The 15,643-nt window shown below is 48.0% G+C and overlaps 1 long non-coding RNA gene across 1 annotated transcript; it reads right to left on the reverse strand.

Moving 5' to 3' along the window:
* Positions 1 to 8,458: 8,458 nt before the first annotated feature.
* LOC123030577 lies at positions 8,459 to 14,863 on the reverse strand. Its single transcript, XR_006416126.1, has 2 exons — positions 14,185 to 14,863; positions 8,459 to 8,612 (listed from the first exon to the last, which is right to left on the reverse strand). It is a non-coding gene; the product is annotated as an uncharacterized LOC123030577 (long non-coding RNA).
* Between the last annotated feature and the right edge of the window lie 780 nt (positions 14,864 to 15,643).

The raw sequence follows: 15,643 nt of genomic DNA on the forward strand, positions 1-15,643 counted from the left end.
TTTGCACCTGCTGGTTCCTTCATAGACCCACACTTGCATATATCACTCCCCTATTGTGCTGGGGAGGGGGTTTCATCAACAGATCCCTCTCCCGCTAATTCTCTGCTTGGTGTATGGGGATGGAGCAGGACAACATACATGTGCACCCTCCAAAATGACTTTGTCTGAACCAGCCTTAACAAATTTTAATCAAGGTGTAGCACAGGGTTTTGTTTTCTATTTTTTTTAAGCTTGCATAAGGAAAGAGAAAGATTTTCACATTGCAAGGAACACAGACATGCCACACACTTAATTCAGCGCCAATTTCTTTTTCAGCTTTTATATCAGAGGTGGTCAGACTTGCTCAATGGAAGAGCCACATACGGTAAATGTCAGATGTTTGAGAGCTGCAAGCAGGCGCCCACAGGCGGTGACAGCTGCAAGCTGCAAAATAAACTCAAAGAGCTGCATGCAGCTCTCAAGCCTTGGTTTGGCCAACCCTGTATTTTATGAAGCACAGGCAAACATGCATGTCGTGCTGCTACATTAGAGCTCATGTGCTCCATGCCTATAATTTTTGTTCTTAGAGAAGCAGATTACAAACACTCGACTGTTTTGTTCCTGGTGGTTTTGTTCCTTGCAGTGTTGGAATATTTGTGAACATTCTGTGGCATCACAGCTAGTTCAGTGCATAATACTTACGCCCTTATTGTTCATGAATGGACCCTTTTTTATGCAGTTTGACTATTTCTATAGAGAACCTTGTGGGAACAGAGAAATCAGACATCCATGATGTGTGTGAATTTGGGTGCAATCCCCAGTCTCCAAGTACATGCACCAATTCATAGGATTCTATCACTGCATTCTTTGGCATGACCCCGTGCTGTCCCTGGGCATACATTGCTTCTTCTTATAAGGAAAAGTTTTCTGTTTCCTATGTGGAAAAGAAAGCATAACATGATCACACAATACCTTCCTCCCTGATATTTAGTGGCCCAACCTCTCTAAACCCTTTTTAGATAGCCGGCAGAGAACATGTGCACTGAACTTTTCAAGGCAACCTTACACTATGCAACCCTTCCCTGCCAGGGATAACAATGGCCATTGTCATTCCTTGAGAAAGCCCATGTATGATATAGAAGTTAGAGGACACTATCCTGGTGCGCTCCCAATTAATTGGACCATAAATTCCATCATAAACCAAATCATGACCAAGAAGCTACCGTTAGGACAGAATATGGAGAAACAGAATGATTTTCCATAGGCATAGACATCGGACAGGGGTGCATTTTATCTCCCTACCTGTTCAGTTTCTTTGCAGAACATATGATAAAGACAGCTGGATTAGAATCAGAGAAAGGAGTGAAAATTGGCAGTAGACATATTAATCATTCAAGATATGCAGATGTTACTGGCAGAAGCAATTAATTGAAACAATTCCTGATGAAAGTGAAAGAAGAAAGTTCAAAAGCAGGACTGCAGCTGAATATTAAGAAAATAAAATTCGTGACTGCAAAGGATTATACAATTTTACTGTTAACAATGAAGAAACTGAAATTGTAATGGTTGCATACCTCAGCTCAGTCATCAATTCAAATGGAGATTGCAGCCAAGAAATTCAAAGATGACTGAGTCTTGGAAGGCAGCACTGAAGGAACTAGAAAGCTGGACAGTGAAGAAGGCCGACAGAAAGAAAATTGATGCATTTGAAGCGTGGTGCTAGACTGAGAGAAAGACAGACAAGTGGGTCCTAGATCAAATCGAGCCAGAGCTCTCCCTATAGACAACAATGGCAACGCTGAGGCTGGCACTCTATGGGCACATCATGGGAAGGCAAAACTCCCTGGAAAAGACAATCATGCCAGGGAAATCGGAGGCAGAAGAAGAAAAGGAAAACTGAATATGAGGTGGTCTGATTCCGTAAAGGAAGCCACAGATCTGAATTTACAAACGCTGAGCAGGGCTGTCCTGGATAGGACAATTTGTAGGATTTCATTCATAGGGTTTCCACAAGCTGGAGGCAACTTAATGACACATAACAAGGATACCCCCATCATCCCTGTTGGCTGGAGGTGATGAAAGTTGTAGTCTAAGATCCCAAGAGGACACTAGGTTGGGAAAACTTATTTAGTATCATCCACCAGGAGACCAAAACTCCAGGCAAGAGCTCCAAAGCTAACTGGGTGACTTTAGGCCGACTATGCCTACCTATCAGGGCGAGGCGAAGGAGGTTTGCCAGCTCTTGGGGAAAAGATCGGAATTTTTAAAAGTATCACTTATAATAATTAATATTAATTTTCTCATTCCCGCTCACTTTTCCAGCAAGTGAGCTTTATTATATTTTAGCCTCTTCCCTGCTGTACACACACATTATTCCCACCACTGCTTTCTGCAGCTGACTAATAGGTTAGGACTGGCAGCAGTGTGACCCCTGCTTGGGAGTAAGTCCACTGCCAGAGGCTGCACTCCTTCCATTCCTCACCACCTTAAATTACTTCACACAAAGCTGCTCCCTCCATGCATGAACTTTCCCAGCTTGTTACATAACCAGTTCTTGCTCCCCCACCCCCTCTAATGCTGATGAAGTCCCATTAAGCTGTGATCCTCCTCAGTATTGCAGGGTAGGATACAATTGTTTTCTTGAAAAATACTTTTTTTTTTTTTTTTTTTTGCCTCTATCTGTGCCTGCGTTCTGTGCGACAAAGGGAAGAAAGGAAAGGCAGGAAGATTTTACAGCGAGAACACCCAAACGCTAATCTGTTTGTTTTGTACAACTGATGCTTCTTCCAAGCTGACAGACATTTTTAAAGAAATAAATAAATGTGGAATGAGCTTGGCTTCATCATTAAAGGCTGGTCCATGGTCAGCATTGTGCGAATTGCACGAAGTCTACAATTTCATAGTGATTGAATGGCCTTCTTCACAGCATTTTAATTTTGTGGCACCATGCTTAATTTCGGAGACAGAGCAAAAGCACTCATTGAGAGACAGAGTGATGAAACCGCAGCAGGGATGGCATGGGGTGTGTGTCCGTCCATTCAAAGAAAGGCATGGTGTCTTTTTCTAGGATGCTTGTCTTCTGGAGGAGCCCTTCTGTTGGAGAGAGGTGCATGGGATTTTCTACAGGGGAATCTTGAAATGTATAAAGGGATGATAATTTACTAGAAAGCTGCAGCCAAAGGTTTGGCTGGGAGAACCAAATCCAATCACACACACACACAGCGAGAGAGAGAGAGAGAGAGAGAGAGAGAGAGAGCGCGAGTGAGCGAGCGCAGAGTCTGGGCAGTGAGCTGCTCTCTCTTCTGAAGGAGGATGTTTGCTTCTCATGGCACTAAGGAAAGCTCTAAAAAAGAAAAAGAACAAAAGAACAGTCTTGTGTGCTTTCCACAAACCTCTTCAAAAATTTTCTGTCCTTTTAACTCTTGCAGTGGTTAAAGCTTACCCACTCAGAAAATGTCCCTTGGCCTTTTAGTTTGGATATCAGACTTGTCACACACATACCCACTGTCTTTAAAAGCTTCCTGCTGCTTCCTAAAAATGGGCAAATTTTAATTCTTGATATCTGAGAAACTAAGAACAAAGGTCAGCATTAGTCACTCGTGTCTCCAACCACCTGGCCTGTGCGCCTCCACTGCGAAGTGGCATTGGGAAGTAATAGCATGTAGAAGAACAAGGTTTCATCCGTCCCTGCCCTCTGATTTCCCGTATACTCTCCCCCAGCTGCTTCTCCTCAGCCCAGTCGGGGGTCCAGATGCTCACCTAGGTTCTTCAATGAAGCTCCAGGCCCCCACCAGGGCCATCATCAGCACTACATGATCACTCACCTGCCAGAGCCCCACACCCCAACCGGGCCTGCTGATGGAGCCCCTCAGGATCCCCCTTTTCACCACTGCAGCCTGCTTGTTCCCCGCCACTCACTTTGGCCCAGAGGGCAGCAGATGCTGCAGCCAACCCACTCCCTGGCTTTCTGCCTGCCAAGTAAGCAAGCAGGAGGATGGGTGAGAAACAGGATAAGGAACGAGAGTGGCTGGTGGCGATGGTGGTGAGAAGGCCAACTCACTGGCGGTGTCTTGCTCAAGGACCCTCAAAGGCCTGGCACTGGCACTGCCCCTCAACCCACCCACTGCTGCATGCCAGGTAAGTTCCATCACAACTGCCAGTCCCTGTTGTGCACCCCACACAGAGCATTAGCAAAGCCAGCCCTGGCATTGGCGGAAAGGGCTTTCTGCCTCTGGCAGCATCTGCTCACCAGAAGGGCAGGGAGGCAAGCGACAAAGGGACCCTGTCTTATATTCCCTTAATTGCTGCCTTCAGAGGTGCTGGGAGGTCTCTTGTCATCAGGGTGCCATCCTAGCTTTGCCTTGAACACAAAACCTGTTGGACCAGCCCTGGCTGTGACAGATCATACCCGTCAAGGCACTGACCCAGAGCAGCTGTCGGCACTGTAGCACAGGAGGAGGAGGAATCAGCCGGGTCAGGAAGACCGGTGGAGTAAGTGGCAGGTGTGCTGAATCCAGTCACAGGTCCTGCCGTCAGAATGGAGTCAGGCAGCTAGGAACCCCTTGAGACCTCCAAACTAAGCCCCCTTAACCAGATTCCCCTGAGTCACTGGTTCTATTGACCCCAAGGGTAAACAGCACCTGGTCATTGGTGCAGGCAACACGGAAGGCGGAGACAGGTGGCAAAGAGGTGACAAGAGGTTTAGGCTTTGGGACAGAGCAGGAAAGGTGAAGCCTAGTAAGTGCAGGAGGCAGGAAAGGTCTCAGTCCAATGCCAGAGCACAACCGAGCGGGTTTTCCACTTTGAGCTATCCAAGGTCCTGAAACCCCGGCCTGAGTCTTTACAAGCAGATTGATTAAAAACGAAGGTAGATTTTGCCCTGGGAAAATAGATCTGTATTAGAGTAACACCTTTATTAGTCCAGCTCAAAGGCCACAAAGTATTCTGCAAGCTTTTGAAAAGTCCAAAGCAAGATGGTTTCAGGCTGCACCTGGAACTCTCCCAAGGGTTACTGGGAGGAGGAAACAGCCTGAAATCATTTCAGTACCTAGTAAACCCCAGTTTGAATGTCTGCCATCTCCTCCTATTCTCCACTTTAAGGCTACCCAAATGCACCTCCATGTCTGAACATCAGCCTCTTCTGTCTTCCCCTGCTTTGCCCTTTGTTGACCATCTAGCCTGATGAAGAATCTCCAGAGAGCTCAGGAGCGTGCACAGTTTTTTGTTTATTGCAGGGTTGGCCTGGCAAAGAAATTCACTGTCTGGGGGTACAATCCTAAGCCAGAAGTGGTGCTTGGGAAATGCTGGGAGTTGTGTGGCTTTTTCTGTCTAAACAGCCATAGGATTGCACTTTAAGTCACTCTTAGACTTGCATTACAAGAGTGGGCCATCATGGTCAGGACAATTCCTTTGTGTGATTTTTGAGCCCCCTTGGAGCCTGTGTGAGACTGCATTAAGCTGTACTCAAGCTGTGGTGAGTACATTAGCCTACAACTAGGTGCCTTTCAATCCATCTGTTTCAATAAATTGGCTGTCTTGGAGAATCAAGACCTTTGCTCTGTCCTTTATGTCTGACAAATATGCTTCGCCTCGGTGTTGAAGTTGGCTGGCTTGCCTAGATGTGAGGCACTACATAAAGGAACCATTGATTGCATCACTCCAGTCCATGGCTTCTCATCATCCCCTGCTGAGTTTCATTCCAGTTCAAAGCAGAGCAGGGTCTGCAATGGGAAAGTGGAAAGTTTCCATCATTCATCAAGCCCTGACTTCATTTTTACCAATTTAGCAACTGGATACCAGATGTTAATACTGAGTGAACACCCAATCACCATTCTGACAACTCCCCAGAAGAAGACACAGACTTCTAGTCCTTTCTTTAGAGTGTGAGCACTGCTCAATCCCTCCCTCTAAAAGCAAACTCATCTGAAAAGTATCAACAGGATCACAACCAAAATGGAGGAGGTATCAGCATGCCTGAGAAAAACCATGCTTTACAGAGGCAGAGAAAATTTTGGAGCGGGGGGAAACCACTAGAAGAGACAAAAGAGAGAGAGAGCCCAAAACAGCCCGATGGGTCTCCGAACACAAAATGTGCGTGGTCCACCTCTATTTCTGGCTGATGCAGCTTGAAGAAATCCATTTTGAACAGAACTGACCGAACGGTTTCCCCACACTTCTCTACTCGCATTCATGGCTTGGTGACTTCCACACTGTATCCTGAACAGGGCTGCCCTCGGAAGCACCCCAGTAAGGCAGCATGCTTTGTTAACAGGAGGTGTGAGCGGGCAAGAACATCTTCCATCCATTCTAAAATGTCAGCACCGGATCCATGTGTTTCCTGGCCCAGCGCTGCTTTTGGCCCTGAAAGCCACCTTCTCCTGCATGCGCCTCCTATGCTGTTAATGTTCAGCAACAACATGCTGCCCCAGTGCTGTCGGGTGCTAGGTTCTCCCTTCATTCATAGAAGGACACAGGTTGTTCCTTTGCACAAGCCCTTTCTTCTCCAAAGTGTATCCAATAAGCAAAGGAGTGAGTGTCTGAGCATGCACAGAGCGTTTGTCAACCCCACTCTAGCAACTTCCAAGAATCTTTCTTTGAGTACCCCGGGCCCCCTCCTTTTGGAGGCAGACAAGCCTGTATGCCACCTCTCTAGTTGGCCAGCCCTTCTCTCCCAATGCCACATCATGGGATCAAGAGTCATAAAGGGCTTGGCTGGCTCCTGGCCTTCCCATCCCATGCCCCCTCCCATCAGTCGTAGCTCTTGGCTATTCCCTGAGCCCATTGGAACACCTGAAGAGGGCAGCCCCTCTGATTCCCCCATTTCGATACCTGGGGGTGCCTCTTCCCTGGGCCCCTCCTGCTCCTCATCTGGCAAGTCCTAATCTGCCTGACCCTGGCACATGCACCAATAACAACCTTCCTTTTCATTCCCAGCAAGTGCCATTATTCAGGGAAATATGATATCCATCTAACCATGGGGTTGCCCCAGCTCTGGAATGCATCCCTCCCTCAAAAGATCTATCCATGTCCTTCTCTGATCCATATTTAGAGATAAGTAAAACTCGGTCTGATTTTGTACAATCCATTCATTTGCTAAATTTGCATAGCCCCTCCTCGTGCTTTAGTGCATGCATTTGTGTGTATCAACATGGTTTTTATTTTATGTAAACTGTCTTTAGAACATTTTGTGTTCAAAGGCAGTTCATTACAGTGGTCAATACATGAATGCATCTGTATTTCTTTTTATCTCAGCCAGCCCACCGTGCTGTGTTTGGATGGGAAGGAACGGAACCCCCCTTGAGCCTCTTTCTGGCCCAGAAGGCTGCCAGTGTTGTGGGGCACTAAAGATGGAAGAAGTGGAAAGCAAAAGCTTTGCAAAGAAACTGGGCAGCTTCTGCATAAGCTGTGATGGAGCAGATGTGTCCCACGGTAAAACCGGTTTGCCAGCTCGGCTTCAAAAGGTGATGTACTCACCCCACTGGGGGTATTTAAGTGGGGTCAGGAGGTGTTAAGGATGCTGCAGTTCAGATGGCATCAGTATGGCCAGTACCCATGATGGTTGAAGATGATGGGAGTTGTAGGCCAAAGCATCTGGAGGACCCCTGATTAGGGAAGGCTGATGTAACTGATTCTTACACTGAGCTTGGGGTTGAACTATATGGATTTACAAGTCCTTTCCAAGGTGTTGTACTCTAAGGTAGGTGAGAGCAGTGGGTTGCCTATGCGAATGAAATACGGAGGAAATGTAGTGGTTCGACTTTGGGACGGGGACTCAGGAGATCCAGGTTCTAGTCTCTACTTGGCCATGGAAATCATTGGGGGATTTTGAACCAGTCACTGATTCTAAGCCTAACCTACATCACAGGGTTGTTGTGAAGATAAAATAAAAAAGAGAAGGACCATGTGAGCCACTTTGGGTTCTTTGTAAGTGAGAGGGGAAGGTGGATATTAATACAGCATATTATACATTATAAATAAAAATACTGCAGGGCTGGAGAGCCTGCAGCTCTCTGGATGTCATTGGACTACTGCTCCCATCATCCCTGAACACTGGACATGCTGACTGAGGTGAATGGGAGCTAGAGTTCAGCTACATCTGGAAGAGCACAGGATCCCAGCTCCTGCCATATCACCTTCTGTGTAGTTCACTCCTTTAATCTGAGATTGTCTGTGTTCACCCACCCACACCAGGTACCCATCTGCAGCTTAATTCACTTTCTTGAGACATCTGGAATTATGTTATTTATTACGTTAATATCCTACCTTTCTCCTATGATACCCAAGGGACCATGCGTGCAGTACCCCAGGCAATGTCCCATCCAATACAGGCTAGACTCAGATTGGCTCGGCTTCCATGTTGAAACTGGCAGGCAGGCAGGGTAATTGTTTAGAGGGGAGAGGGTGGGTGGACAAAACCCTTTGTCCTCGGTGCATGCGGGGACTATAGCAGGCAGTAGTTTATAGAGTCATGAACATTGCATTAGATTTAACTGAAGTTTTAATTTAAGTTTGCTACATTTCTATCCCTTCTAATGCTGTGCAACTCTGCTAATGAATTTCTCAACTGCAGTGTGTTCACTTCTTGTGCATCCTGTTGTTCCAGTCCTTCAGATGAAAAACATAGCCATTCATTCCTATGATCAAGCAGAAGGTAATGACTTTCAGAATATAAAATTCCATTTTAGAACATTAATCTGTAGTTCTGTTTGGAACCAGGTGGAGATTAATTTCTCATTCCAAGAAACATCACGGAACGATTGTGTCAAAATGAAATTATTTCAACCGTGAAATGACAACACTTAATCTGGCAAGTTGATGGGGGGGTGTCAAAAAATTCAAAGGGTATATAAGGACCTCCCCAATGTAAATTGTGTAGGCAGATCCTGCTATGCCTTTGTGCAAGAGGCTAGATTAGATAGCCTCTTAGTTCTTTTCAACTCAACATCTCAAGATTCTTGAGATCCTGTTGTCCCAGCCAGCCAAGGAAACTATCCATGGTGAATAAGCCACAGTTTACAACCCAACAAAAATGGGTTCTTTTCATGGGTTTCTCATAGTCAACAAACCATGGCTCGTTTGCACAGCTGTCTTCGGACAAGATAACCCACATTTCAACAACAAGTCAAACTTCAGTGAGAACCCACATTCAACCCACACTCAACCCTTAAGTGGAGCTTATTCTGTTTTCTGAACTCAGTATTTGTCACTGACCTTAAAGTAGCCAATCTGGAACAAATAAATTTCTGATGGAAACTGGGGAAGAGAAATTAGAATTCATGAAGAGGTTTAATTCTATTGCTAGGGGGCTTGAATTAGGATAAAGGATTTCTTATCATACTACATCTGTTAATTGGCTTACCTGGTGCCAGGTTGGTTGTGTTTTTAGAAAAGTTGTACCAGGAATAACCATGGCTAATAATGCAATTGTCACTGTACTTTCTGAATTGAATTTCCTTCTGATTGCACTGTTTACCATTCTTCCCACTAACACCAAGACCACATGCACTGAATATAAACCCAAAGCACTCCATAATACTTGTTAACCCAATGAAGTGGATGAAAGCTTCTGCCAGAATAAATGCGTTAGTCTTTCAGGCGCCACAGGATGCTTTGTCCTTTTAGCTGCTATAGATTCAATGGCTAACTTCCGGACTTTGCACAGTTTGTCATTTTGGGGGCTGTAAATTCCACATGGAAAATGTTCTCCACCTTTGTTCTATCGCCCCCCACACCTACCACCTTTGTTGTGATTCATTCTGCTTTAGATGGGCAGCACGTTCACTTCAAGAGAGGGGAAACATTTTCCATTCAGCAGCTCCGGGCTTGACAAGCAACAGTTCAGAGATAAAGAGAGCAGAGCCTTGTTAAAGCTCAGCCACGAGTTTCCATTGCGGCTGCTAGACCAAACCCCACCTCTGTGCCCAGTTGCTCAGGGCTTCCTTACAAAAGCAGAGGCTGTTGACTCTTTTGTTATCCTAATGTTAACTTGCATGCCAGAGATAACAGCCAAGCTGCCAATTACATGAAGGAATGGAGAATGTTCTGAAGCGAAATGGAATATCAACAGCTCAAATCCCCCAGTGGGGAAGACCGCCAAGTGGCGGGGGGGGGGGGGGGGTCACAGAAGGACTTCAAAGCAAGTCTCTCAGATGCGCCAAATTCCCCCTGCAGTCTACCATTCAGACTTCCTCTCTCCAAGCATCATCCATATGTGGAAGGGTAGGAAACCTCTTTCTGCCCATGGGCTGAATCCCAATTCGGAGGGGCTCTTGGGACTACATTTCAGTGGTGGTTGGGGCAAGGGGGCAACGACGCTGGCAAAAGGCATGGTGCTAAAACACAAAAAGCATACAGAAATACCACCAGGTTGGAGCACGAATCACTTCGTGCCAGTAACCAAGCCCTAGGAGAGGTTTATCAGCCTTTTGGAATGGGATGGGAAGGCTGGACAGGAACCAAGGAAACTCCAAAGGATTTGTGGCTGAAGGAAAAGAAATGGGACAAGACCAAAGGTATTCCAAGGAGCACAAGAGGACTCCCTAGAACTGCAAAAGGGTGCACTTGTCCCCCAGGTCTGACGTGTCCCTCCTTCGAGGTAACAGATGCAAAGCAGGCACACAGAGCCAAAGTCTGGATATATGGGAAGTCTCTCCACCACAGGGGCTGGCAAAGTGCCCTCTAGGGTGGTCCTCCTACTTTAGTGGGTCTCCTGATGCCTATCAGGGCTGAGCAGCAAACCGGCTTTTCAGTTCCCCAACACGGCGTGGTTCTGAGGGAGTGTGAGACATTAAAATGGTGGTTCCCAAAGCCAGCCAGCCCCTGCTCCCTGTTTCCCACTTTTTTCCCAGTGCAGGGAGGATTCAAGATGCCAGCTGTTAACTCTGAAGCACTCAACGGCTTGGGAACAGAGTATGTCAAAGGCTGCTTCCTGCCATATGTGGCTATTATGATCACATTCAGATGCCCTTCGGCCAAGTTAGGCAGATCGGGAGAGGGCCTTCCTGGTTGTGGCACCCTGACCTTGGACCTGGGTTCCAGGAATGCTATCCTGGTACCTGCACACAAACCCAGGCAGCAACGATTTTTATCAACCCAGGTCCTTGAGCTGTTGTGTTTTTGAGTGCTGCGTTAACCTGACTTTCATTGCTCAGTATTTCATCCTATATTTATGCACAATCATTGTGTATGTGGGGAGCATTAATTGTACAGTAGCTGCTATGATGGATTTTTGCTTGATAGAACAGGGCAAACTCAATGCCCAGGCCTGGGCAATCGCAGAGGAAAAGAATCCAAAGAAGCAAACTTGAGGGCTACCAGCTTTCTAGAAACTAGGGCCAGAAAAAACTGATGCAAAGCAGAACAGGAGTGCAAAGGGGCGGATAAGAAAAAGGTGATGACAGGAAAGGAAAATGCTCTCTTGAAAGAATGTGGTGGAGGGAAAATGGAGGCAGAGGTAAGCATGAGCTGTCAAACCTTTCAACAGCATCCAATCCAGTATTTTGGTTGATTTGGAAACCAACATTATTTGGGGCAGGATAATTGAGCACACTGAAGAACACAAAGGAGATTGTAGGTGGGAGCCATAGTGTAGTTTTCTTCCAACACTATGTGCATCTCCTTTGTCTAACTTCTGTGCCACACAGGCTCCTGCAGTAGTGGAGCTCAAATTAAGCACTCCACAAAGGTACGTGAGCCCCAGAATGGCAAGGCAGTCAGAGAACTGATGAGAGACAGGCTCAGATCTCAGCATGCACAGGTTTGCCATTCATCGGAGCCCTTGCCATTCACATTTCCTCCAGAGAGGAAGTCGCTTGATTTGCAAAGAAATTAGATTGAAAACAGTCATTGGGAATCTGGGCTCATTCCACACCCCTGGGACCCCCCTGCTGGCAAACAAGAAAAATAATACATTTTGGAGGCAAGTAGGGATGGCCAAAGGCAGTGGTATGTTGTATATTATTAATTCAGATCAGATTGTACAAGCTTAGATGCAGAAATAGTTGGGTTGCCTTTTTTTCAGTGCAAAACTGAAGGCACAACAAAGCAGAGATATTTCACATGCTTGGTGGTTGTGTATGTGGTGGTCACAGACACTGTTTATAGCCACACGCATGGTATGGGGTGAACGTGTCTCATGGCACAAAAATTTCCTACACTGGCTGTGGTGTAGGGAAACCAGTGAGCTAAGAAACTAAAACAGACATAGCAGGGTCAACCTGCTGTTCCATTAGCCGTAACACTTATGAGCTGCTCTCCTGTTTAAAACAGTTAAAGCAATTTAAATTCCCTGGATCAAGGTGAATGCATGAAAGTGAAATGAACTCCTGACATTTGGAAGTAATTTATGCTAATAGTTCACACTTCGTTTATCAAACCCAGTCCTGGTTCCATAAATGTTGGCCTTAAGGGCAAGAAGGCATCTTACCAGGAAAGCTCAGGATTACTAACCTGCAGAGAAGAACCAGCCAAAAGGAGTGGGACACTTAACCACCCCCCCCCCACCTTTGCTCTGGTGATCATCCCCTTTGAATGATCAATTCATCCCATTCCTGCTGGCTTCCTTCAGAAAATGTCTAACCTCCTGTACACAATTATTCCCCCCTGCTAATGCTTGACTGCATCCATCCCAGTGGCGCGTCCCCTGCAAAGGCTCCATCGACCCTTTGACCCTGCTGCTTCTCCCCAGCAAATACTTACCCCACATTCACAGTCCATCCCCAGTTATTCTCCTCTGAAAACCCTTGTAAATCTTCCTGATTCTTCCCTGTAAATGCCTGCCCAGAATTTTCCCCCTCTTCCCACTAGACAGGATCCCAAACCAGAGCATCAGCTGAGATGAACTTCCCTTGAGGGAAGGGAATTGGCAAGGAAGAATTAGTGGGTGCTTGAAGGATAAAAATCCCTTGCAGTCAGCTAATTCCACCTTTCAGAGCCAATTCCTGCATTCAAGTTAACTTGATGAGATTGGGAAAATGCATTTGCAAAAACATGCTTTAATTTACCTCCAAAAGTTGCATACAATTCCATACAGAGAACAGACCTCCGGGTCAGGGCAGGGTCATGTTCCATAAAGCACTAGCCCACTCTCATGGATCAACACCAAAGAGAAAAAAAAGTGTTTAAGGGGACCAGCACAGTTAAGACCCTGCCCCAACAATTAACATAATAAAATGTTATATTGTAATATTCTGTAAAGGCCAGATGGGCTCAGTAGTCTGAGGAAATAACAGCATTGTAACATTTCTTCCACGTTGTCACAGTCTTCATAAAAATCAGTGGCTAATCTCTTTACTTGGGCTATTCAGGGAAATAACAAAAGACTTGAAAGAAGGAAAGTGTCTTGTCTTACACCAGAGTTCAGTCTCTCTAGAAGCCTGGCCCTGTACGGTTGAAGGAACTACTTCTTCACGCATTGTGTCATTAACTTGAAGAACTCACTACTTTGGGATGTGATGATTGCTCAATTAAAATGGAGAGGAGTTGATTGACAGTTCAAGGAAAAGAAATCTATCAGAATGGCTACTGAGGAAGATGGCTAACTAGCACCTCCATGCTCAGTAGCAGTACACCTTTGAATGGAAGTTGGCAGAACAAAAACAATAGGGGAGGGTCCTCTGCCTTCTGGGAATAGCTTCCAGAGGACCACCGTTGGGTACAAGAAGCAGGGTTATTATTTTATTAATGTTAGTGCATTTATTATGATCAAGCCATTCTTCCACCAAGGGGCTCCATCAGCTGGCTGGCTGTGGTGGCCTATCCAGGGACTGACCAAACAGGTGTCTGCTCAGTTTCAGCGATGTGGTGGGTAAAGAGTTGTGCCCTCCATATATACCCTGCTGGACGCACCTGGAGGGCTCGTCTGATGCACTGACGGGTGAGAAGGGAAAGGCACTTTGCTCACGCTCAAAGCGCGTCTTGCTACTGGGAGTGTTAGCCCTCGGGTTGGATTAAGATGAGCTGCTGTCCAGCTGCAATACTTCCATCTCTCTTCTACGAATCCTGCTCCTTCAGAGAGGCTCTTTCGGATTTCTTTTAAGCACCAAATCAGCAGGGGAAGATTCTGCTTCTCTCCCGCCCCCGCACCCGGCTACACACATACACCAGCCTATCTGCTGTGGGGGTCCCTAATTCGAATTCCCCCCGCTTCCCCATCGCTCCCTTCCTTGAGGCTCAAGCCACTGTGTGTCTCGGGCTCTCGTGACTCACCGAGGCTCGACGGGTTCGCCTCCCGCGTTCTGCTAGCGCCAAGGGATCCCTGCAGCAGATGAGGCTGGCAGTGGGCGGCGGATCGGGCGGAGGGCATCCGTCCCCCACGCATGCACGCACACACACCACACACACACACACACACACACGTACGCGCACATGCAAAGCCCAGCTGGAAACCGCTGGAGCGATCCGGACACTCGCCAAGAAGAAGGAAAAGGAGGGAGGGCGAGACTGTCCAGGACGGGGAGAGAGGCACGATCGTTGCGCGGAGAAGCGCCCGAAGCGCAGGGCAGAAGAGGAATGGCGTGGCGAGGGGGACGGCGGCCGCAAGGCGGCGCTGCGCAGCCCTGCTGCTCCGCTCCACTTTGCCTTCCTGCGCGCTCGCCCGGATTCTGAGACTTCTTCAGCGGCTGCCTGCGAACTGTTAGCCTGCTTGCCCCTCGTCGCCGAAGTCGCAACTAGCTGCGCTAGAGAGGACCGAAGAGGTTAAGTTTTCTGCGCCGACTAATCCAAGCGCGCTGGGAAAGGGATTGGAGGAGGAGAAAAGGAAGGAAAGGACGCGAGGGGAAGAAAGGGAGGTTTCACCCGGAGCTGCTCGTTTTCCGTCTCTCTTCGTTCCCCGGCGCCGAGGCAGCCCGAACCCGCGGGACCCGGGCGGGCGGCGCGGAGCTGCGCGCCCACCGCGCGAAAGAGAGCGAGGCGCCTCCCCCGGCGCGTCCCTCGCCGCGAAGAGTTGCGCCGACGCTCCGCTCCGCACCGCGCCAGAGCCTGCGTCCCTTCCCGAAAGCCCCGGAGCCCTTGGGCAGCCCCGCCGAGCGCGGGCACTCTGCGCCTTTTGCGGGCAGGGGCTGGCTTCGTAGAGGAGGAGGACGGCGAGGGAGCCGCTCCGGCGCTGACTCCGTGGACACAGCCGGCAGGGACCCGAGTTGGCACCGTGCGCTCCCAAGCCGGTTCAGAGAGGCATCGCTGACACGCCGATCCAGTCCTGCCTGTTCCTCTCAGCGCCAGCTCTCGGGAGCATCGGTCTGTCTCCAGCTCCAGGCAAGAGCCTGCAGACGGAGCATCGGCTCCTTGAGGCCGGCACTCGGGGTGCCCATCGTGGGCACGACAGGAACCCAGTCTGTGTTTTACAGGCAGCAATCCTTGGCATTCAAGAGGAAGCCACCCACCTTCCTTTGCAAGCCAGCAGCAGCTCAGAGTGCAAACAGGGTTACACCCCCACTAAGCCCGGCATTTGCCCTGCCTGGGCAGCCCAGCGGCGGAAGCCCCCACCAGCATACATAAGAGGCCCCTCAGCTGAGTCCATTCCTTGTTGGTTCAGACCCAGAAGGAAAGGAAAGAAATACAGTATCTGACCACTGGAGACCAGTCTGTGCCACCTTCATGCCTAGGAAAGGCAAACCAGAGCTCCAGGACATGGGCGCCAATGCCCAAAGAAGCTCAAGGTAAGTGGATT

Source organism: Varanus komodoensis, unplaced genomic scaffold, assembly GCF_004798865.1.
Source record: "Varanus komodoensis strain SLA01 unplaced genomic scaffold, ASM479886v1 scaffold45, whole genome shotgun sequence".
Taxonomy (NCBI): domain Eukaryota; kingdom Metazoa; phylum Chordata; class Lepidosauria; order Squamata; family Varanidae; genus Varanus; species Varanus komodoensis.